The following is a 24,447-nucleotide window of genomic DNA, read 5'->3' on the forward strand; positions in this document are numbered from 1 at the left end:
TTAGCAAACTTCTACTTAACAACAACAGCAAAAGTTAACACTGTTGCTAATGAGGTTAATGTGTTGGTGTTTTATTTTGTTTTTAAATAACCAAAAAGAGGTGTGTTGGGGGATACTCACATGCCTATGAGTACAAGCATTTTCCAGCTTCCAGCTGCACGTACTCTGCCAGTGGGAAGGGGGAATGTATGGGCTGCACAGGTCCTCAGCATCTCCAGCAGCACAGGGCTGCCTGTGGATGTGCCTGTTTATAAATGCTGCTGGGGAAAATACACATGTATATGTATCGGCGAACAACCCTGCGTATCAGCCGATACTGATACCAGTGAAAAAAAGCAAATATTGGCCGATTTCTACAGTCGACTATTATCAGCTTCTAACTAAAGAAGGGCACCGGGCCACTGCAACTGCTCACGCCGCCATCTTGGAAGAAAAAATAAATAAAACTTCTACTGAAGTGATTTTTACCTTAGAGATTTTCAGTTATTGATGAGAATAAAACATTATTATGTTTGTTTCTGCAGAGGTCAGTACCACCGACAGAGAGCAGAGTCTACAGTATCCAGCTGTCTGTCTATGAAGAGTGACAGGTCCAACGATCATCCTCCATACTTCAGTGGAGAACCTGGACCCCCAGACACAAAGTAAGAGAACTACTACCAACTTGTTCACGACTCATTTTAATCACTTCTGTCAGTTCCAGGGTATTTTCTGTCCCCAGTGGTTGATTGAGTTTAACTGAAGTGTTTTTTTATTCCAGCTGTTTACCAAAGTTTATTCAGCTTATAGTTATAAACTACAGGTGGTCTCAGAGACTACAGACTCTCAGCTTAAATGTGAGAGTATTCACATCCAGACTGGAGGAAATGTGTAGGAATTAAAAACATTTTAATACACAATCGACTAGAGATCGACCGATATAGATCTTTTAGGGCCGATACTGATTTTTATTACATCAGCGTTGGCAGACGACCGATACATGCTGCCGATTTTTCTGAGCCGATGTTTGGAGCTGATTAGTTAGCAAACTTCTACTTAACAACAACAGCAAAAGTTAACACTGTTGCTAATGAGGTTAATGTGTTGGTGTTTTATTTTGTTTTTAAATAACCAAAAAGAGGTGTGTTGGGGGATACTCCACACGCCTATGAGTACAAGCATTTTCCAGCTTCCAGCTGCACGTACTCTGCCAGTGGGAAGGGGGAATGTATGGGCTGCACAGGTCCTCAGCATCTCCAGCAGCACAGGGCTGCCTGTGGATGTGCCTGTTTATAAATCCTGCTGGGGAAAATACACATGTATATGTATCGGTGAACACACCTGCGTATCAGCCGATACTGATACCAGTGAAAATAAGCAAACTGGCCGATTCTACAGTCGACTATTATCAGCTGCTAATTAAAGAAGAGCACTGGGCCACTGCAACTGCTCACGCCGCCATCTTGGAAGAAAAAATAAATAAAACTTCTACTGAAGTGATTTTTACCTTAGAGATTTTCAGTTATTGATGAGAATAAAACATTATTATATTTGTTTCTGCAGCGGTCAGTACCACCGACAGAGAGCAGAGTCTACAGTATCCAGCTGTCTGTCTATGAAGAGTGACAGGTCCAACGATCATCCTCCATACTTCAGTGGAGAACCTGGACCCCCAGACACAAAGTAAGAGAACTACTACCAACTTGTTCACGACTCATTTTAATCACTTCTGTCAGTTCCAGGGTATTTTCTGTCCCCAGTGGTTGATTGAGTTTAACTGAAGTGTTTTTTTATTCCAGCTGTTTACCAAAGTTTATTCAGCTTATAGTTATAAACTAAAGGTGGTCTCAGAGACTACAGACTCTCAGCTTAAATGTGAGAGTATTCACATCCAGACTGGAGGAAATTTGTAGGAATTAAAAACATTTTAATACACAATCGACTAGAGATCGACTGATATAGATCTTTTAGGGCCGATACTGATTTTTATTACATCAGCGTTGGCAGACGGCCAATACATACTGCCGATTTTGATTAGCTAGCAAACCTCTACTTAATAACAACAGTAAAAGTTAACACTGTTGATAATGAGGTTAATGTGTTGGTGTTTTATTTTGTTTTTAAATAACCAAAAAGTGGTGTGTTGGGGGATACTGCACACGCCTATGAGTACAAGCATTTTCCAGCTTCCAGCTGCACGTACTCTGCCAGTGGGAAGGGGGAATGTATGGGCTGCACAGGTCCTCAGCATCTCCAGCAGCACAGGGCTGCCTGTGGATGTGCCTGTTTATAAATGCTGCTGGGGAAAATACACATGTATATGTATCGGCGAACACACCTGCGTATCAGCCGATACTAATACAAGTGAAAAAAAGCAAATATTGTCCCATCTCTACAGTCGACTATTATCAGCTGTAATAAATACGGCAGGTCCCCTTCAATATTCACGGCCTCTTGGAGTCTAACTTCGACCTAAAGTGCTTTTATTAAATTTTCAGTTTTATGAGTAATTAAAGGTTTGTTTTACAGAGTATAGACCCGACAGAAAACAAGTTACAACTCCAGTTATGTCATAAGAGTGACACCCAAAATCCATATTCAGTGGAGAACCTGGAACCCCCAACCCGTCTGAGCTATCTCCTCTTTTTCACGGGACTCTTTAAATCATTCTGTTCCAAATTCAATGTTATATTGACTCCATGTTGATAGTTATTAATGAGGTTTAATTTGATTCGTGTTTACCAAATTTCATTTGCATTTATGTTTATAACTACAGGTGGCCAGAGAAAACTTCAATTAAATGTGACATAAAATTTACCACCACAGCGAGGAGACACTTGTAGAGAAGTTTAAAATACTGTAAACACAGTCGATAAGAACCGCCATATAGACTATAGGGGCCAAGATGATTTTGTATTACCTCAGGTTGGGAGACATGACATCTGGTGTTCGGAGACATGCGGCGTGATTATTTGCCTCATAGAAAAAAAAGAAAAGAAATTTGAATGAGTTATGGTGGTGTTTTAGGATGGGTTTTTAATAACAAAAATGGGTTGTTGGGGTACTCCTAAATGAATGAGACAAGCTAGTATTTCATTCAGCCAACTGTTATTTTTGCCTGGAAAATGTTACTGAATTGATCTCCAAGCACTGACTCGCTTGTGGATGTACGTTTATAAATGCCTAAAATACACTTAAATTGAATCGGCAACACACGCTATCGCCGATACGAATCTTGTAAAAACAATCGTTCCATCCCTAACAGACAGAAAAATTATTGTGTTATCAAACTGAAACAAAGAGTCAATTCAAATTTCCTGCTCTGTGAGCGTCCTGCTTCTGGACAGTGATTCAAATGTTATAATGTGAATTGTTTTAATGATGAAGAATGTGTTGACAGAAGAGAAAGGAGTTCATGTTTCTGTGGAGCGAGCACTGTCTGCTGTGCTTGTTCAGGGTCTAAGTATCCAGTCTCTACCAGCTGTGGGCCTGGTTCTCAGACGTGCATACCTCATACTACAGTCGCTTTCAGGACACCTCTGTCCCCAGTGTGGAAAAAGAACAGAACAAGTAAACTTTAACATCTCACCACTCTTTTATAGTTTTGTTCATCATGTTTTTCTTTCCCTGGTTCAATACCAGCCTCATTTTATATAATGATTCTGTTAATTACTGTTTGATAAAACTAATCTATACTTGTATGTGATAAATCTAAAGGCTTTTATGAGAAACAGCTAAAGGAAATGTGGTAGTGCAGTGATAAAACAAGAGATGAACATATGTGCAATTATTTTAATTACTGGATCATCCTTAGAGTACTGATTGTGAAGGGAGACGACCACAGTGATCTGTTGATGTAGAGCTGCAGACAAACTGCTTCAATCAAACACTGAACAGCCCTTCAACAGCTGTTAGAATAAAGAACATTTTCATGTTTCCTCTAAAAATGAGTTATATGGAAGAAAACTCTTACACAAATATTAAAGTCAAATTTTTTGTTCATTGTGACTTCACAGGGAGAGATTTTTTGGCTCAAGTTTGTTCTTCTCTTCCAGAGATGTTGGTCTGCGGATGTTTTTAATGAACAAAGATCAGTCTGAGGAGGAATAACGTGTGACTGAAGAACTGATGTAAGAAAGAAGGAACCCCTCAACAGGATCTACATGAGCTGTACATCAACAGAGGGACAAGTGAAGAGGTTAATACCCAACATGAGGTGAAGCAGCTTGAGACAAGCTTCCAAGATGAAGTGCGCCTTCCATGACACTCCAATCAGGTGCCACGACATCTTTAAAGCCTCACCTGACCAACAGAGACACATCAGAGTGGTTCTGACCTATCAGGCGTCGCTGGCGTTGGAAAAACCTTCTCAGTGCAGAAGTTCACTCTGGACTGGGACAAGGTGTTTGGAAAACCAAGATGTCAGTGTGGTGATTGTGCTTTCGTTCAGGGAGCTGAACTGATCAAAGATGAGCATACAGTCTTCTCAGGCTGCTCCATGTTTTCCATCCAACATTACAGAAGGTTTACAGCAGAGCAGCTGGCTGTCTGCAAACTTTGTTCATCTTTGATGGCCTTGATGAAAGCAGACTTTCACTGGACTTAACAACATGAGATTGTGTTTTTGATGTCAACAACAGAAGGCATCAGTCACGTGCTGCTGACAAACCTCAAGTCGAGGTGAAGCTATGTCTGCTTCCCTGGCTCTGGTTCTGGATCACATTCCAGATCTGCAGCAGCCAATCAGATCCCTCAACTAAAGTGTTGACAGGGTACAGAAGTAGAGTTCACTGACGCCAGAAGGAGGAGTACTTCAGGAAGAAGGTTTCAGTGATAAAGAGCTGTTCCAGCAGAATCATTTTCCCACAGTCAAACCTCATGGAGTCTCACACATCCTGTGTGCAGTCCCAGTTCTTTCTGCTGGATCACTCTACAGTTTACTGGAGCACATGCTGACTACAGGAAGCTAGAGAGGAGAGCTCGACCAAGACCCTGGACTGGACTGTATCACTGACTTTGATGATGTTCATGACAAAGAGGAAGAAGAACAAATACCATGAGGGACAATGAGTGGTCCACAGGAGCTGAGGAGGGTGACAGGAAGTTCTTCTGAAGTAAGGGGCAGGCATGGCGTTTGAACATCTGGAGAAGGAAACCTCCATGTTCTACCCAAGACAGAGCACCTGGGATGGGGCTGGGGGGTCTGGAGATTGATGACAGAGGGTTGCCTCAGTGTACCTCAGGAGTTTGTACAGTAGATTTATACTTCAAAAGAGAGATGTGATTTTTATCTTATCCAGAAAGCAGTCTCTTACTGATTTGTCATGTACCATCAGAGGGGGAAATTCAGGAGTTCTCTGGCTGGCATCCGCTAGCAGCCAATCAATCCCCTACATGTGTTGACTTGTAGGTTACGACCAGAAGGAAGATAGAGGTTATACTGTAAGAACTTCCTGTGGAGCACACTCATCCAGGTCTCACACTAAGTTTACTACTCAAAGGGGGGGTAACTCTATTCTATTTGTGATGCCATGAAGACAAATACCTCTTCCGACTGCAGTTTTAAAAATGGTGTTTACACCTGGACCTGTTTGGTTCGCTTCTCTTCATGTGTCTTCAATCTCTTGTTTGTCCAAGCCACACAGACGTAAACTTAACGGGGAAAAGGTCCTGCTGGTCTTCAGAACAGAGAACAGCTCAGAAAAATCCATCCATGGCACCCCCAAACCACAACAAGCTGAAGGAAAAAAAAATAAAGATGGAAGGAACAGTAAAATGTCTCCTGACAGAAGCATCAACATCTTCCACTCTCTGATGGAGATGAACGACCTTTCAGTTCATCAGGAGATCCAAGAGTTCCTGAAGTCAGAGAACAGATCAAAGAAGAAACTCTCTGTGATCCAGTGCTCAGCTCTGGCCTACATGCTGCAGATGTCAGAGGAGGTTCTGGATGAGTTGGACCTGAAGAAGTACAACACATCAGATGAGGGACGACAGAGACTGATCTCAGCTGTGAGGAACTGCAGAAAGGCTCGGTGAGTCCTGATCATTAACAAAATCATTCAGATGTCCAATTCATTTCAATTCAAATCACTTTACATCAACAGCTTAAAGGACATACAAAACAGAACAGGCCACACAATTGCATATTCAGATTAAAAAAGCACATGACAGTATTTTAAGAACATAACAGTACTTTAAAAAGTGCAAGTATTCAAGTGCATTTAGCTTTCTTTGTTCAGACTTAAGCAGCTGAACTGAGGAGCTGGACAGCTCTGGGGACAAACCTAGTCCTCCTCCTCTGCATCCTGAGGGAAGCCACTCAAACTCAGACACAGAATGTTGGAAGAATCCTGTAAAATCTTTGTCTGTTGATCACACAGGACAGTGAGGGGGATGAACAGGCTGCCTGATTATATTAGAGCAGACCTTCACCATGTTCAGCAGGTGGTTTCTATACTGCAGTGTAGTGGAATGAAACCAACATGTAAAGGAGAAGGTTATCACATTTTCAATGAAAGCATAATAGAATGCTGTGGAGCTAGTGGAGTAAAAGGTAGTTGAAGTGGAGAGAGCTGTGGAGCATGGAGGCTGGTAGAATCAGATTTATGATGTGCTGCTATCTCCCCAGAACCTAAACCAGTGGTTAGGGGAGGATGCTGCCTGCCCAATATGTTCTTGTGTATGTACACTTAGCCACATTCTGACAGGTTGCAGGGTTAGTCTCTCCCAAGGGAGATATACCTGGCGTCACAACCAGGTTCTGAAATGCTTAGCAGCTGCTGATGGGGAAAAACGGATTGAAGCAAATTCCTCATCTGCTAGAAAGGAGAATAGGCATACTGTGTTTTTTCGAGAGGGAGAAAGGTCTGACCGTTAAGAATCAGGCATAGCGAGGGGCAGCTAAGGGTGGGCGGAGCCTGGGAGCTGAGGTCCCACTTAGGGATGTCATGATTACAGTTTTCCTTAGTACCATTATTGTCAGAGAGTTTATCCTGATATTACGATAATCGCGATGATCATGCGTTGATTGATTTCACATATCTATTCATATGTAAAATCACATGAACACTCCTTAAAGGTCTTAAAGTTTCCTTCATTTATATATTTTGATGCTAAAATATAATTATATTACTTATTATATGATACAATATTTGTATTTGCACACACATACACATGAGCAAACACAAAACAACTCGATGAAACATCAGATAATTTAAGTGTAGCGTTACCAACATCATGTGATATTGTCAACAGACCAGCGTGTAGCGAGAACGTCAGCGCTCAAAAGAGGAGATAATAAACAGAAACAGACATGTGGTGTTAAACCTCTGGGCCACAGTAACCTCGTTCTTTATTGATAAACCGAGCGCCGTCCAGCGGATCGAGACACTTGAGGAAGTTTACAAAGTGACCGGTGGTAACCGGTAGATTGAGAACCCCAAAGAGTAGATACTGAATAAGATAGTTATCTGTTGTTTGCCTTAGTGGTCGCGAGTACCCGTTACATTTGAAGGAGCGGCGGCTAGGATTTAGGATTGGTGACCCGCCGCTGGAAACACTGCGTGGGTGTTGCGTAACTCTGTTTTCGTTCCGTTTGAGTTGCCCTTAACTATGGTCCCGGAATACTATTTTCTGACGGTTTTCAGTAAACGTTACGATCAATTAATTGTAGCGCTTAATACTGCGGTTAATTGTGACATCGAAAACTATCAAAGTGTGTTGACTACACAGCAAGGTCAGTCAATACTCAAGATGTAACACACACTCTCACAGTTCACATTACACAAAAAGGATTCATAGACACTTCCAGCTACTCTCTGCACCACCAGTCAACCTCACGAGCAGTGACCTGGAAGACAGCATCATCAGATGATCACTCTGTTTCATACTCATTCAGTCTGGATCTAGATGGAAATGATCTGATTTTATAACAGGTTTATATGTTTTCTAATTACAGATTTACTGGATGTGGACTCTCAGAGACTCACTGTGAAGTTGTGGCCTCAGCTCTGAAGTCCAACCCTTCCTATCTGACAGAGCTGGACATGAGTAATAATAACCTGGAGGATTCAGGAGTGAAGCATCTGTCTGCTGGACTGGAGAGTCCAAACTGTAGACTGGAGACTCTGAGGTCAGTTCACTGACTGGAGCTGTTGGAGCTGCTTTATTTGACCATTTCTTTACTGCATTTCTTGTCTGTGCTGTGCTAGTTACTCTTTTCAGTGGAAAGGAGGTTGTATTAATCTTTCATGTTCTCCCCTCAGTTGTGGTGGTGTTTCTGGTTAATTGTTTTGTCTGTTAATCCAGTGTCTTTGTTCCCTCAGGTGGCGTCTTTAGTTCAGTTATTCCACTTTGAGTTTGTTTGTGGCTGCTGGGTCTGGTCTGTGTGTAGTTTTGCTGCCAGCGTTTCATTAGTTATTTTTGAATAAAGAACTATTATTTTACACATAGTAACCAGTCTCCTCAGGTTAAGACCTTGAGAGGTAACACAGTTTAAATCATTGACTGATGTGTCAAATGTTCTTTAGTTGATAAATGTTCAGTCACAGACAGTTACTGATGTTGTTGAGCAGTCTAAAGCCCCTTTCACATCGTACGAATGACCCGGCAATCGACCAGAGATTTGATCGGCTCGCATTGTTCGCATTATTCCGTTCACATTGTGTTCAGCAGTAGCTCAGGAGGTAGAGCGGCCATCCAATAACTGAAAGGTTGGCGGTTTGATTCCACCCTGTTCCTAGTCTGTCCGTTGTTTCCTTCACCCACCTTTTGCCTCCAGGTGTATGATTGCGAGTGAGTGATGTTGGTGGTGGTAGGAGAGGCTGTAGGTGCAAATTAGCAGCCATGTTTCCATCAGCCTGCCCCAGGGCAGCTGTGACTGCTGAGGTAGTTTACCACAACCAGAGTGTGACTGGAAACAGAAGCAAAGTAGTTTTGGTCTACTCCCATAAGAGACCGATCTCTCTCTGGGATTTTCAACATCATATGTTTCACGGGAGCCCACTTTTATTCTTTATTCAGATTGAAGAGCTGCAGTTTGTCAGAGATCAGCTGTGATTCTCTGGGACCAGCTCTGAAGTCCAACCCCTCCCATCTGAAACATCTGGAGCTGAGTATCAACAGCCTGAAGGATTCAGCAGTGAAGCAGCTGTGTGGTTTTCTGGAGAGTCCAGACTGTAGACTGGAGACTCTGGGGTGAGTTCACTGTCTCTTACTCAGTACGTTTACCTGCGCATGAAAAGAACGAATTATTGTCTTAATCAGTCGGTAACAGGAGAACTTAAGTGCATGTAACCACGTTTAAAATTGGAGTTCTCATTATCCAGTAGCATGAACATTATATACAAGATTGAAAAATGAACTATTATCCCTATGGTTGTTGTTTAATATATGATGTAATAAGTCAACCAGAAAGCGGGCCGTATCAATGTGGTATTAACCCACTGAAAAGACACATATCGCCACATAGTGTTGAGGAGGAGGAAATGTTCCCATCAGTTATTAGATTTTCTTCCGCTGCATGTAAACTGGGACAAAGACTGTAGTCAGAAAGCAGAATTTTGAGCATAGCTCCATTAAGCTCTGCATGTAAACGCACTGAATGTTGTAGATCTGATATGTTTAATCACCAACTGAATCTAATTCATCTTCATCCACAACTTTCCTCCATAAATCTGTAAATGTCCTTTAGTTCAAGACCAGAGTTTGTAGCAGAAACTGTAGAAAATGTTAAAGTCAATGAAGCTTAAAGGCTGTTAGGACACAGTAATGTTGAGCTGAACATTTAAAACCTGAACACATCTGATTCATGATTTAATCTACTGATGATCTGATCCACTGGATCGATATTGAGTCTGATCTCGGCCAAATTGACTGGATCAGGTATCGATTTTTTTTATCAGACCCCGTCCGATCCATGAGCCCAAACTATCTCATATATCCTCAACTTCCCTTTGTGCGACATGCCGTAACACAGACGAGCTGTTGCCATGGTTTCCATGTGCCTGTGTTTTTGTCACGTGAACAGAAAACCTGCAGAGCTGTAGTCATGTGTGCTGTGTGAAATTACTTTCGGAGGAGAAAAGTAAAACAGCCGAGTGCAAAACGTTTGCAAAACGAGTGTCTCAAGGAGTGGCAGCAAAACCGGGTATTTTAACACGACAAACTTAATAAAATATCTGTTCACACATCATGGGAAGGTGTACAGAGACTTATTACAGGCGAGTGCAAAAAAAAGCGAACCGTGGCAACCATCGTTGCAGGAAACACTACAGAAGAGTGTAAAAGTAACTCCAGAGAGCACCAAGGACAAAATGATAACAAAGAAAACTGTTGAGTTCATTCTGCTGGATGATCAACCACTTTGTGTAGTGGAATATGTGGGGTTTTGAGGTTTGGTACAACATTTGGAGCTGTGCTATCAGCAACCAAACCGGCACAGCATCTCTGGTACACTAATCCCATTCAGGTAGAAACAGGTGAGTGAGTTCATCTCTGAACTGTTTTATTGATTTCAGTGAACATGATGAGAATATTGGAATTGTGACACTTATTGTACAATCTCTGTTTACTCTTGTTTTTCTCTATTTTGGTGCAGCAAATCAGGTGTATAGCCTAGAGATTTTTTGTTTTGATTGTGTGTCTTAAGAAACCATGTGTATCTTACTTCTACCTACATGTACCTACCATACCTGTTTATACACTGCAATTATTCTAATTTAATTTAAATATTTGCACCAAGATGCACTTTTATTTCATGTCAAACATTTGAATGGTGCAGCTGGGTCCGTTGTGTTTACAAATGCTGTTAAAAGCTGTTTGAGCTTCAGGTTTTAATAAAGTCACAGCAGTTACACATAACTTCAGTTGTGGTCACAGATTTTCCTTCTTTCTTTAGGGAACCAGAATAGTTGTACAGTGAACGTGGTGTAATTAGATGTCAGTATCAAGCAAATTACATCAATGTATTAACAACTTTTAGAGTGACAGAAAGAATCAGATCAGTATCGGCTGATCCACAAGGCTCCAGTATCGATATCGCGTGTGAAACAGTGGTATCGAGCCATCCCTAATTTAATCTACATCTGTTATTCTTTATTCAGATTGAAGAGATGCAGTTTGTCAGAGATCAGCTGTGATTCTCTGGGACCAGCTCTGAAGTCCAACCCCTCCCATCTGAAACATCTGGACCTGAGTCTCAACAACCTGAAGGATTCAGGAGTGAAACGGCTGTGTGGTTTTCTGGAGAGTCCAGACTGTAGACTGGAGACTCTGAGGTCAGTTCACTGTCTGTTACTGTTGTAGATCTGATATGTTTAATCACCAACTCAATCTAATTCATCTTCATCCACAACTTTCCTCCATAAATCTGTAAATGTCCTTTAGTTCAAGAACAGTGTTTGTAGCAGAAACTGTAGAAAATGTTAAAGTCAATGAAGCTTAAAGGCTGTTAGGACACAGTAATGTTGAGCTGAACATTTAAAACCTGAACACATCTAAATCAAATCAAACTTTATTTATATTGCACTTTTCGTACCAAAAACAGCAGCCCAAAGTCCTTCACACAGACAAAACTATAAATCATCAAGAAACCACCACCACATATGTACACATACAGAGTCTCTGTGGCCCTGAGGTTCTCCAGCTGTTCCACAGTCGAGGGCCAATAACTAAATTCTGCCTCCCCGTGTGTCTTAGATCTAACTTGTGGTTGGTTAAAATCAGTGATGGGAATGACGGCGTTAAAATAAACAGCGTTACTTTTTTCAGTAACGGGGTAACCTAACTCATTACTGTTTCCATCTTTATAACGCTGTTTCTGTTACTGAAAATTAAATGGGGCGCGTTACTTGGTTCTCAGCCACGGGAGCTGGTTTTTCTTTTTTCTTTTCTTTTTTGTTGTCGAGGAGAGGAGGGAGGGGCCAAACAACCGCATAGGTGATGATGATTGGCTAAGGTGCAGTAGGCTTTCACGATAAGCCAATCTCAGGCAGTGTTCAGTTTATACACAAATCACACCCACAGCAAACTAGCAGAGGGAAGCGGCATCATTGCTGAACGTGGAGGAAAAGTTGTGAGCCGTCACCGGTTGGACCGGGTCGACCCGGTTTTTTCTCTCTGACTCATATCTGCCTGTTACATTCTGACTCGACGGCCTGACAGACTGGATCATTGTAGAAGCTTCAGCTCAAAAACAAGTTCTTATCTTCTCCCATAAAGACTGATCTCTGAAGGGCAGAGATTGTGGTTCCTTTTTTTTTTTTTCAAACAAATGAAATGTGTTGTTACATGATGGTTAATGGAAGCACATAGGTGAACGGGGACTGTGTTTATATCCAGCTTGTATAGTGATCTCCCACTTTAATGATCATGGCAGCGCTCTGCATCCCAGAAAAGGGGGATTTGGAGGCAGATATCGGGCTCTGTGCAGGACACAGTGATTTATTCTAATATCAGCCTTTAGAAAGAGCGGGGGTTTGACGGGTCCATTCTTCAGGTCATCAACAAACTGAAACTTTATCTGCAATGAACGCGATGACGTATGAGGGAGGAAAAAACAGGCACGCAGCTCTCACAGGTGGAGGTCCGACCCGGGACTTTAGCCGATGTGAAAGCCTTATATGTTACCAGTTGGAGTCTGAGGGGCAATAAATATTAAAAGTTCTGTGTAAGTGTGTGTCTATACAATTCTATATGCAACTGGATGAAACCTGCTAAGAAAAATATCAAATTATTAGACATATTTAAGAAAAGTAATGCAATAGTTACTTTCCCTGGTAACTAGTTACTTTTATAGTGGAGTAATTCAGTTACTAACTCAGTTACTTTTTGGGAGAAGTAACTAGTAACTATAACTAATTACTTTTTAAAAGTAACGTGCCCAACACTGGTTAAAAGGCCGGTGCTGGAGGACCTCAGGGTTCATGAGGGTTGATACGGTAAAAGTAAGTCAGACAGATAAGAAGGCCCAAGACCATTAAGACATTTAAAAACTACTAAAAGAACCTTGAGGTCGATCCTGAAGCACACGGGGAGCCAATGCAGCGATATTAAAACTGGTGTAATGTGCTCCCACCCTCTGGTCCTCGTCAGCACACGAGAGGCTGAATTTTGTAACAATTATAACTTGGAAATTGTCGTTTTGGAAAGATCAGAGAGCAGAGCATTACAATAATTCAGACGACAGGAGATAAAAGCATCAGCAGCAGCTCAGTGTTAGTCTGAGAGAGACTGAATCATTCATGATTTTATCTTCATCTTTTATTCTTTATTCAGAATGAGTTACTGCAGTTTGTCAGAGATCAGCTGTGATTCTCTGGGACCAGCTCTGAAGTCCAACCCCTCCCATCTGAAACATCTGGACCTGAGTAACAACAACCTGAAGGATTCAGGAGTGAAGCAGCTGTGTGGTTTTCTGGAGAGTCCAGACTGTAGACTGGAGACTCTGAGGTCAGTTCACTGTCTGTTACTGTTGTAGATCTGATGTTTGATTTATTTTCATGTATAACTTCATAGTGTTGGGGTGGCAGCTACTACAGGACCAGCAGGTGTTGAAGATGACTCCAGTTTGAAAACCACTGATTTGTGGCTCATTGGTTGATGTTGGATTATTCAGTTCAGTTCCATTTTATTTATATAGTGTCAATAACTTTCTCAAGATGCTTTCCAACACATGTCCTGAACCCCCCAGAGCAGCACTAACGCAACAAGAAATAATCTCAACAAGAGGAAACTTTGAACAGAACCATAACCTCAGACTCATCTGGAGAGAGACACAAACATACATCTGTCATATGTCATGACCTGACTCTAGTGGTCACAACAACAGGAAGACACACCAGGAGATTAAAGAATACTTTACCAAACCACATTCAGACTCAACCAGAGGTGGTAGAGTGCCAAAAATTATACTCAGGTAAAAGTACTGTTACTTCAGAATAATATGACTCAAGTAAAAGTAAAAAGTAGTCATCCAAATAATTACTTGAGTAAGAGTAAAAAGTGCTAGGTGTAAAAATTACTCAAGTACTGAGTGACTGTTGAGTAACGTCTGATTTATTGTTAACACAAGCGTTCAATCAGACAAAAATACAAAATAATCATCTTTAGGTAAATTAGAGTTAATCCTGTCAATAAAATAAATTAAAAATAATTAATTAATTACTTAATTCAAGTACTTCAATAAAAAATAAAATAATAATAAATGAAAAATAAATCACGCACATTTCAGTGAAATGTCCGTTTGTGTTGTAGACACTGAAGACACCGCATGATGTAGCTGCTGCACTTTTTCTAAGGCAAACATTCTTTCAACATGAGGCCGAGGGTTTCCTCCTCGTCTGCGTCTCCATTGCCGACCGTTGATTTTGACCGTTTTCATCCTGCTGCTGTTGTCCAAAGGGTCACATCCTCATGTGACTTTAGGTAGCCAGGTAATTCAGTGATGTCAGGCTGTCTCCTACTCCTACCCCCGAGTGTTCAACTCCTTGTCACCTTTTGATCTGTGACCTTTTCACCTGTGTGCCAGACCTGGAGCCTCCTGGCCTTTTGTTTCAGTGGAGACTCTAGAAAACCTTTCCATTTGCATATAACCCACTCCCCTCCTATGATCACAGCAGTGACTCCATAAACCTCCACCCCTTTCCTTGATGTATCTGTAAATGTGGTGCATTTTCCAGTGCTCTGGGTCGTCTTACCTTCCCAGACCTACACTCTCCAATAAACGCTCCACTACAGCAAACTTTGAAATAAGGACTTTGAGTATTTTTCTTCAACAACAGCTACGTTTGATTGGTGAAGCACAGTCACGTAGTGGAGCCTTTGGCAGAAGTCTCGCTCTCTGTCAAAATAAAACATTAAAATGAGGCGTACGTGGGGGAAAAGTAACGAGCTCATTGTAGCCTAATGTAAGAGAACAGTTTCTTCTTCACTAATCTACTCAAGGAAAAGTCAAAAGTATAGTGATTTAAAAGGTTCAAAAACTTACTCAAGTAAATGTGACGGAGTAAATGTAACTCGTTACTACCCACCTCTGGAGTCAACATAGAGATGTGGAAGTCAGTAAAGTCTGTGGTGTGTGGTGTTCATGAGTGAAGAGTATGAGTGTGAATGTTGTAGAGTGTAGGAGACATACAGATAACCTACAGGAACACAACCAGACAGGAATGTGAAGAGTCTGGGAAGAAGAGGAGAGACAGACTGATGAGACAGACAGGACCTATGTAACCCTGGTACTCTGGACACCAGCTGCCCCACATCACAACAATCAGCTTCCTACACAACAGACACACAGAGCTGTCTCCTGTTACATAGTTTAAGAGGAGGAAGCTCCTGGTCATCCTTCATGTCTTTACATATGTTGATGTCAGGGTTAAGATGTTTGAGAGACAGATGGAGACACTGTTTGTAGAAGACATGATGAAGATCCTCAATAACAGAAGGACAAAGTCAGACTGCTCATTTTAACACAACGTGTCTCATTACATTTGATCTTCGTCTTTTATTCAGTCTGGAGGAATGCAGTGTTTCAAAGATCAGCTGTGATTCTCTGGTCTCAGCTCTGAAGTCCAACCCCTCCCATCTGAAACATCTGGACCTGAGAGGAAACAACCTGAAGGATTCAGATGTGAAGCATCTTCTTGATCTTGTGGAGAGTCCAGACTATAAACTGGAGACTCTGAGGTCAGACTCCATGTTTTCTTTGTGTGCTGAGATGAATATGATGGTAAAGTTGTGGTGACATCAGGCTGATATTCTACTGATCCACACTGAGGATCTTCATGGTAAAGTCTGCTTTCTTCTTCTGTGGTTTAGTTCATTGACTGTGGCAGAGCCATGTTGAGCTCCACATTTCAAAGCTTCATAGAAGAAGAAAAATCCTCAACTGGATGATTGACTCTGAAACTCTGACACTCTTCATTTCCACCTTAAAGTCTGTCAGACATTTAGAACAGAACTAAAATCATTATGATAATTACACACTATGAAATATCAGTAGAGAATTAAATGATTTATTCCTCATCCATAATCAACTCTATAAGGTTTAATAATTATATTTTCATACTTTACTAATGATCAGTTTGTCTTTTATAAATAAAGTAAATATTTACAGTATTTATTTAGGAGTTTTCAGTGGTTCATGAGGTCATATAGAAAGTGTCAGTAAATTATTAATTATCTATTTAAATCTACATTTATTCATCTTATTATTTAACTTAATTCATGATTAATTCAGGTGGTTGTGAAACATTTAGAGGTTATTAATGAAATATTTCTGTGGGTTCATCTAAAGTGAGGACAATCTGTGTCTAGTGAAGCTTTAATAAAAGACATTTAAAGGTTCAGTTTCTTCTCAACAGAACAGCACAGAGTGACAGAAAACAGAAATATTTATTCCATCAGTTCTAGAGTTGGTGAGGGAGTTCACAGCTGAGTTGTTCCTTTGTCTCCACTTTGATGATGTTTCCATGCTGAACTTTCCTCCGTCTATTAATTCTGTTGAAAGACACAGCACCAACAGCAGCATCACATCTGGAAGTAGCTGGACAACACTGTGAAACCACCACCACCTAAAGTCATTACTTCATTAGATTTTGATTTGTTAGTGATATTTCTGAAAATAAGTGATCCACCCAAATGTAGAAGCTCATTAATTATTCAGCACTATGACAAATGTTCTTTGATATCAGACTGTAGAGGTTTAGTTTAGTTTGAGTGCAGTTAGGTTTTCTGGAAGTTTACACAAAATGTTATTTTATAAGAATACAGATGTTTCTTTCTTTTAGTATCAAGTTAATATGAATATTTCTTTTATTATCACTCTGTGTTGTTGTTCTGTTCAAGCAGGAACTTTATAAACTCACATCTTTTATTCTTTATTCAGACTGGACGACTCCAGTGGTTCAGAGATCAGATGTAAATCTCTGGTCTCAGCTCTGAAGTCCAACCCCTCCCATCTGAAACATCTGGAGCTGAGTCTCAACAACCTGAAGGATTCAGGAGTGAAGCAGCTGTGTGGTTTACTGGAGAGTCCAGACTGTAGACTGGAGACTCTGAGGTCAGACTCCATGTTTTCTTTGTGTGCTGAGATGAATATGATGGTAAAGTTGTGTGACATCAGCCTGATATTCTACTGATCTACACTGAGGATCTTCATGGTAAAGTCTGGTTTTCTTCTTCTATAGTTTAGTCCATTGACTGTGGCAGAGCCATGTTGAGCTCCACATTTCAAAGCTTCATAGAAGAAGAAAAATCCTCAACTGGATGATTGACTCTGAAACTCTGACGCTCTTCATTTCCACCTTAGAGTTTTTCAAATTAAAAGCAGGTCAACAATTAACAGTCATGTTTTATTACAGCTGAATCAGTTATTTAATGATTTATTTGATTTTGTATCTCATCTTGTTTTTTTCAAATTAAAGAAACAACTTATCTTTAATATTTCTTTTCTAACTTTAAACTTGTTCATTCTGAATCTGCTTCAGCTCTGAACACACGATTTAAAGGAGGAACTTTACAAACTCACATCTTTTATTCTTTATTAAGTTTGAAGAGCTGCAGTTTGTCAGAGATCAGCTGTTATTCTCTGGTCTCAGCTCTGAAGTCCAACCCCTCCCATCTGAAACATCTGGACCTGAGAGGAAACATCCTGAAGGATTCAGGAGTGAAGCAGCTGTGTGGTTTTCTGGAGAGTCCAGACTGTAGACTGGAGACTCTGGGGTCAGTTCACTGTCTGTTACTGTTGTAGATCTGATATGTTTAATCACCAACTGAATCTAATTCATCTTCATCCACAACTTTATTGTTCCTCAAACTGAAGACAAACTAATTTCAATAACTGTATAAATCAAATCAGACCAACTTTATTTATATAGCACCTTTCATACAAATGAATTACAACCCAAGGTTCTTCACACGTAGAACAAACAAATATAAAACAAGCCTGAAGAACCCTCCCCCTTCACACACACACACACACACACACACACACACACACACACACACACACACACACACACACAAAGGAGGTCATGGATAGAAAGAGCACAAGATAAAATGAGTAACATGGCTGAGCACAGATGGACCAGTGAGGAAACACCATCACAGAGGACCGTCCAACACAACGTTCAACCCTCTGCAGCCCTGAGGTCCTCCAGCAGGCTGGTCCATAGACGTGGGCCATGAAACTGAAAAGAATGCCTCTCCATACTTCTTTATCTTGACTCTAGGAACCACTAAAAGGCCGCTACCAGAGGAGCTCAGGGCTGCAAGGCTGATAAATATGAGGACCAAGACCATTCAGACATTTAGAAACCAATAAAAGAACCTTAAAAATGGATCCTGAAACACACCAGGAGCCAATGCAGCATCTTAAAACTGGTGTAATATGTTCTCTCTCTTCTGGTCTTCGTCAGCACACGTGGCTGCTGAGTTTTCAAGTAGTTGTAAAGGTTTTATGGTTTTTTGGGGAGACCAGAAAGGAGAGCATTACAATAGTCAATACGACTGGAGATAAAAGCATCAGCGTCTCTGTGTTTGATCCAGAGAGAAACGGGTGGACTCTGGCTGTGTTCTTGAGCTGCTAAAATCCACTTTTACTATTTTTTTAATGTGAGGGATAAAACCAAGCTCAGAGTCAATATAACACCCAGGTTTTTACCTCTTCTCAGGAAACATAGACATTGTCTGTAATTTAGGTAAAACTTTGTCTCTCTGAGCCTCAGACCGATAACTAAAACTGACTTCTGTCCTGGTTGAGCTGTAGGAACTTCTCTGCCATCCACGTCTTAATATCTAAAATACATTTAAAAGGACATCAATCAGTCCTGGTCATCAGGAGACACGGACATATACAGCTGTGTATCATCTCCTGATGACTCCACCAAGTAGCAGCATGTACAAATTAAAAAGAGTTGGACCTCAGATTGAGCCTTGGGGGACACCACCATCCAGTTTGGATTTCTCACAAGAGGAGTGTTCATCTATAGACTCATAACATTGTCTGCCAGTGAGGAAGAATTTAAACCAGTTACATGAGAGACTCATCATGTTGTGCAGTCTGCTTAAAAGAATATTGTCATCTACTGTGTCAAATGCTGCACTCAAATCCAAAAGAACCAGACAGAGAGTTTTCTCCTTGTCATGTTCATTTAAAACCTTCATCAGGAAAGTCTCAGTTCTGTGATTTGTCCAAAAACCCAAAGTGAAAAGTTTCATACAAACTGTGAGTTTTCATAAAATCATTCAACTGTTTAAAAACCACTTTCTGTAAAATGTGACTTAAAAATGTCAGATTAGACACTGGCCTGTAATTATTGAGCATCACAGTGTCTAAATGATTCCTCTTCAGAAGAGGCCTGACCAAGGCTGTCTTAAAAGCACTTGGGAAAACTCCTGCCTGAAGAGAAGAAGTTCAAATATTCAAAACATCCTCACTAAAACGGATTTAAAAATGGTGCATGGAATAGTATCTAAAAGGCAGGTTGCTGCTTTTAACTGAGAGATAACTTTCTCCAGCACCTAGCATCACCAGGACAAAACTATCCAGTGTTTCCTCACATAAAAACATAGATCAGCTGCAATAAAACAGATTGAGATTGACTAAAATGCTGACCTAATAAATTTGTATAATGTATAATGTTGATGCATCATTCTGCACAACACACACAGATGAGATCATGTGTTCAGATGCAGTGTTTGAGTGTTTTAGTGTCTGAGCTTCCTGCTGTTTCATCATCATTCACTCACATTTCATTGGAGTCAAACCTGCTGTGATCCATGTATCAGTCATTCTCTCTGAACCACAGCTGCTGGAAGGAGCTCACACACCTCACACTGTCACATATTACTGTCTGTAGAAGACAGATGGGAGATCCACATAACACAAGGACAAAGTCACTCAGACATGGAGAGGAGATTTAATCTACATCTTTTATTCTTTATTCAGATTGTGGGGCTGCAGTTTGTCAGAGATCAGCTGTGATTCTCTGGGACCAGCTCTGAAGTCCAACCCCTCCCATCTGAAACATCTGGACCTGAGTAACAACAACTGAAGATTCAGGAGTGAAGCAGCTGTGTGGTTTTCTGGAGAGTCCAGACTGTAGACTGGAGACTCTGGAGTAAGTTTCACTGTCTGTTACTGTTGTAGATCTGATATGTTTAATCACCAACTGAATCTAATTCATCTTCATCCACAACTTTATTGTTCCTCAAACTGAAGACAAACTCATTTCAATAACTGTATAAATCAAATCAAACCAACTTTATTCACACACACACACACACACACACACACACACACACACACACACACACACACACACACACACACAGTGTCATCAGCTCCTAAAGAGGAGAAACACTAGAGCTGGAATTAAAGATTAAAAACAACAATAATAACAATAAAAACTAAATAAATACAATTTAAATAAGTAAATACAAATATAAATAAATAAATATTCGCTGGATTAGATCCATAAATAAATGAAATAAGTAGAGTGTTAGTGCAGCATATGTAAATCAAGCTAAAATAGACATTTAAGACTAAATGCTAAGATTAAAAGCTTCGTCTTGAGTCTCTTTTTAAAAATATCAACCCTCTGCAGCCCTGACGTCCTCCAGCAGGCTGGTCCATAGACGTGGGCCATGAAACTGAAAAGATGCCTCTCCAAACACACAAAATATGAACGATGGGCGCCTGACAGGATTCACACTGTCAGAAAAATCATTTCTAGTTTCATGTTCATGAAGATAATTGGAGAAGCAAGAAAAGACCCAGCTATTGCCTCCCTACAAAACTGGCACCACAAGGAAAACAAAAACATTCAGTTCAGGGATTAATGTTTCTTTTAAGTATAAACAAGGCTGATTACAGCTTCAATCCTCAGATATTCAAATTAAATATATATCAATAAGCAATTCAACTCAAGTTCAACCACATTAAGATCATCATGAACGTAAAAGTTAATTCTCAAGCAGAAATAATCATGAGCAAAACAGCTCAATAAGTCCTTTGGTGATCAGAGAGTGTGTGTGTGTGTGTGTGTGTGTGTGTGTGTGACTGTGTGTGTGACTGTGTGTGTGACTGTGTGTGTGTGTGTGTGTGTGTGTGTGTGTGTGTGTGTGTGTGTGTGTGTGTGTGTGTGTGTGTGTGTGTGTGTGTGTGTGTGTGTGTGTGTGTGTGTGTGTTTTTCTCCTTGTCCATGTTCATTTAAAACCTTCATCAGGAAACTTTCACTTCTGTGATTTGTCCAAAAACCAAAGTGAAAAGTTTCTATACAAACTGTGAGTTTTCATAAAATCATTCAACTGCTTAAAAACCACTTTCTGTAAAATGTGACTTAAAAATGTCAGATTAGACACTGGCCTGTAATTATTGAGCATCACAGTGTCTAAATGATTCCTCTTCAGAAGAGGCCTGACCAGGCTGTCTTAAAAGCACTTGGGAAAACTCCTGTCTGAAGAGAAGAAGTTCAAATATTCAAAACATCCTCAGCTAAAACGGATTTAAAAATGGTGCAGGAATAGTATCTAAAAGGCAGGTTGCTGCTTTTAACTGAGAGATAACTTTCTCCAGCACCTTAGCATCAACCAGGACAAAACTATCCAGTGTTTTCTCACATAAAAACATAGATTCAGCTGCAATAAAAGCAGATTGAGATTGACTAAAAGCTGACCTAATACTTTTGTATAATGTATAATGTTGATGCTATCATTCCTGCTCAACACACACAGATGAGATCATGTGTTCAGATGCAGGTGTTTGAGGTGTGTTTAGTGTCTGAGCTTCCTGCTGTTTCATCATCATTCACTCACATTTCATTTGGAGTCAAACCTGCTGTGATCCATGTATCAGTCCATTCTCTCTGAACCACAGCTGCTGGAAGGAGCTCACACACCTCACACTGTCACATATTACTGTCTGTAGAAGACATGATGGAGATCCACAATAACACAAGGACAAAGTCACTCAGACATGGAGAGGAGATTTAATCTACATCTTTTATTCTTTATTCAGATTGTGGGGCTGCAGTTTGTCAAAGATCAGCTGTGATTCTCTGGGACCAGCTCTGAAGTCCAACCCCTCCCATCTGAAACATCTGGACCTGAGTAACAACAACCTGAAGGATTCAGATGTGAAGCAGCTTCTTGATCTTGTGGAGAGTCCAGACTATAAACTGGAGACTCTGAGGTGAGTAGAGGGTTCCAGTCAGTCCATGCAGCTTTCATCAGTATCGACCTAAACACATGTTAGTATCAAAGATCCAGTGTTTCCTGTAAACCTGCAGCTTCTCAGTGGAAGCTGTGAGAGGAGAATGGAGACAGGCTTCAGGATTGGACAAAGACAGAGAGGAGAGACAACAGTCAGCCAATCAGATGAGCCAGAAGCTTGTTGTGTATCATGTGTTTGAGTTGATGTGAAGACGACTGTTGTTGTTGTGTTGATGTGTCCAGGAAATAAAGCTGGATTCCAGCTGACAGCCTTCCAAGATGTATAGAGACAGTGGTGGTCATTCATCACATCTGATCAACAACTGATCACAGCTCTGAGATCAGTCTGACTGAAGCCTGCACATCACAGAAGCAGCGTTACATTTAGTAACCATGAGTTTCTTAGTCAGCTGATCTTTGTTTCCATGGAGCAGCAGTAAATCCATCACTAAAGTGTTGGTGCAGTAATGAAGCGTTCAGGACTCTCAGCAGTTTCTTAGTGAAATGTGCAGAGGAAACAGACTTGATGCTAAAAGTCTCTGCAGGTCTGTGTGGTGTTCACTCCAACACGTTAACATGAAGCTGAAAGGAAGCTGGCTGAGCTCCACAGCTGCTCCACTGCTGCTCTGAACAGGACTCAAGTCCCTGCTGCTCTTTCTACTGGATGTGATGATGAAGGGAAACACTCCTTCACCTCCTCTCTCCTTTCTCCTCCTCTCTACAGGTGGTGGTAAACAGGAGGATGAGCTGTGTCCTGATGATCCAGAGGTTGACGCAGCAGCAGCAGCAGCTTGTGTGGACAGAGACTCTGACTGCAGATAAATGCTGATGTTGATGAAGAAGTGAGCAGCTCAGTCACAAACATTCTTCTCCCAGTGATGCAGCCAGTGTTCAGTTTCTCTCACTCAGCAGATACATGTGTTTGTGCTCCTGCTGCTCTATGGACTCCACTGATCAACATCTAAAACTATTTGGACTTTTCTGTTGGGTTTCAGTGGAGGTGTTATGTGCTGGATGCTTGAACACAATCAGCTGATAGGTGTGTATGTGCTATGATTGGTGTATTCCTGCTGCGGCCGTAGAAATAAAATAGGAACATGTCAGATGGAATCAGCCTCCAATCATCATGTGATGACTCTTCTGAAAGGAGAACTTCATCTTTACAGACTCATGTTGGACGTGTTCTGTTGTTTCCGTCTATAATGAATTTAATTTAAGGACTAATGACACTTCTGAGGAAGACTGGAGTCTCAGTCGAAACTATCAAGCAGGTAAAGAAACATCTCCTGCACTGTAATAAATATTGAACATGTCTAACCTTATTTATCCATCACTCACTTAAAAAAGTGTAAAACTCATTAAACCTCCTCCTGTAATTTTTGTTCAATTGACACAGAATGTGCATTAAAAAATATTGACACATAATCAGCTGGGTAAAAATGGCCAACAGCAGATCACCATCAAAAAATATCAGGCCTAAAATTTACATGTAAGTCAGCAGCTTCTCATGTTAATGTCCTAACTTTAATACCACCTTAATATATTAATGCCACCTTAAAACTTTACATTTAATAGAACCTTGAGCCTTTGAAGACATGCAGGGCTCAGACAGTCTGATGTTAGGAGAGTGGAACTGATCATCTTGTTCAAAGTGAACTGACTTTATTTGTGGAGATGAAGGGATTCCCAGAGTAAATGATGAGACAGCGCCGTCTGGTGGCCTCTAGAGGAACTGCAGCTCATCAACATCTATCAGAGTCCATTCAGAGAATCAGTGGGAAGCTTCCAGGAAATAGAGGAAACCTGGGTCTCAAAATTGAAACTTTTATAGAAACTATGGAAAGGATATTTACTAAAGGAAAAACAGCCGATATATAATGACAGATGAATTTGTGGAAGTCATGTATAGTAGAGGTCTTTTCTCAACAATTATGAATGAGGGACTGCAAAATGCTTGTCAGAAAAATAAATAATCTTTAATGGCATTGTATAAAGCACAGAACAGAAGAGACAGAGATTAAATATAAGAAATAAAAAAAACAAATCTAATGTTATGAGGGATTATTATAATAAAATATTAGAGAATAATAAAAGCAATACAAAAAGTATATGGAATATTCTGAATAATATTGTTAGAAAAAAACTTGTCAATGTGGGGCCTAAACTGGCCAAGGAAATGAATAAGTCAGGGATGAGAGGAGAAAAGTGTGGATAGAAAGCAAAACTCTATTATCTTGGGAACTATAGAAAAAAAAT

The 24,447-nt window shown here is 40.6% G+C and overlaps 1 protein-coding gene and 1 long non-coding RNA gene across 7 annotated transcripts in view; both read left to right on the forward strand.

The window, feature by feature from the left end:
• LOC124995628 (serine/threonine-protein kinase 17A-like) overlaps positions 1–24,447 on the forward strand; it is a 98,869-nt gene that overhangs the window by 62,596 nt on the left and 11,826 nt on the right. The gene's annotated exons all lie outside the window — the stretch shown is intronic.
• LOC124995635 lies at positions 22,124–23,049 on the forward strand. The gene is made up of 2 exons (XR_007110740.1): positions 22,124–22,171; positions 22,916–23,049. It is a non-coding gene; the product is annotated as an uncharacterized LOC124995635 (long non-coding RNA).

Source organism: Mugil cephalus, chromosome 18 (genome assembly GCF_022458985.1).
Source record: "Mugil cephalus isolate CIBA_MC_2020 chromosome 18, CIBA_Mcephalus_1.1, whole genome shotgun sequence".
Classification (NCBI taxonomy): Eukaryota; Metazoa; Chordata; class Actinopteri; order Mugiliformes; family Mugilidae; genus Mugil; species Mugil cephalus.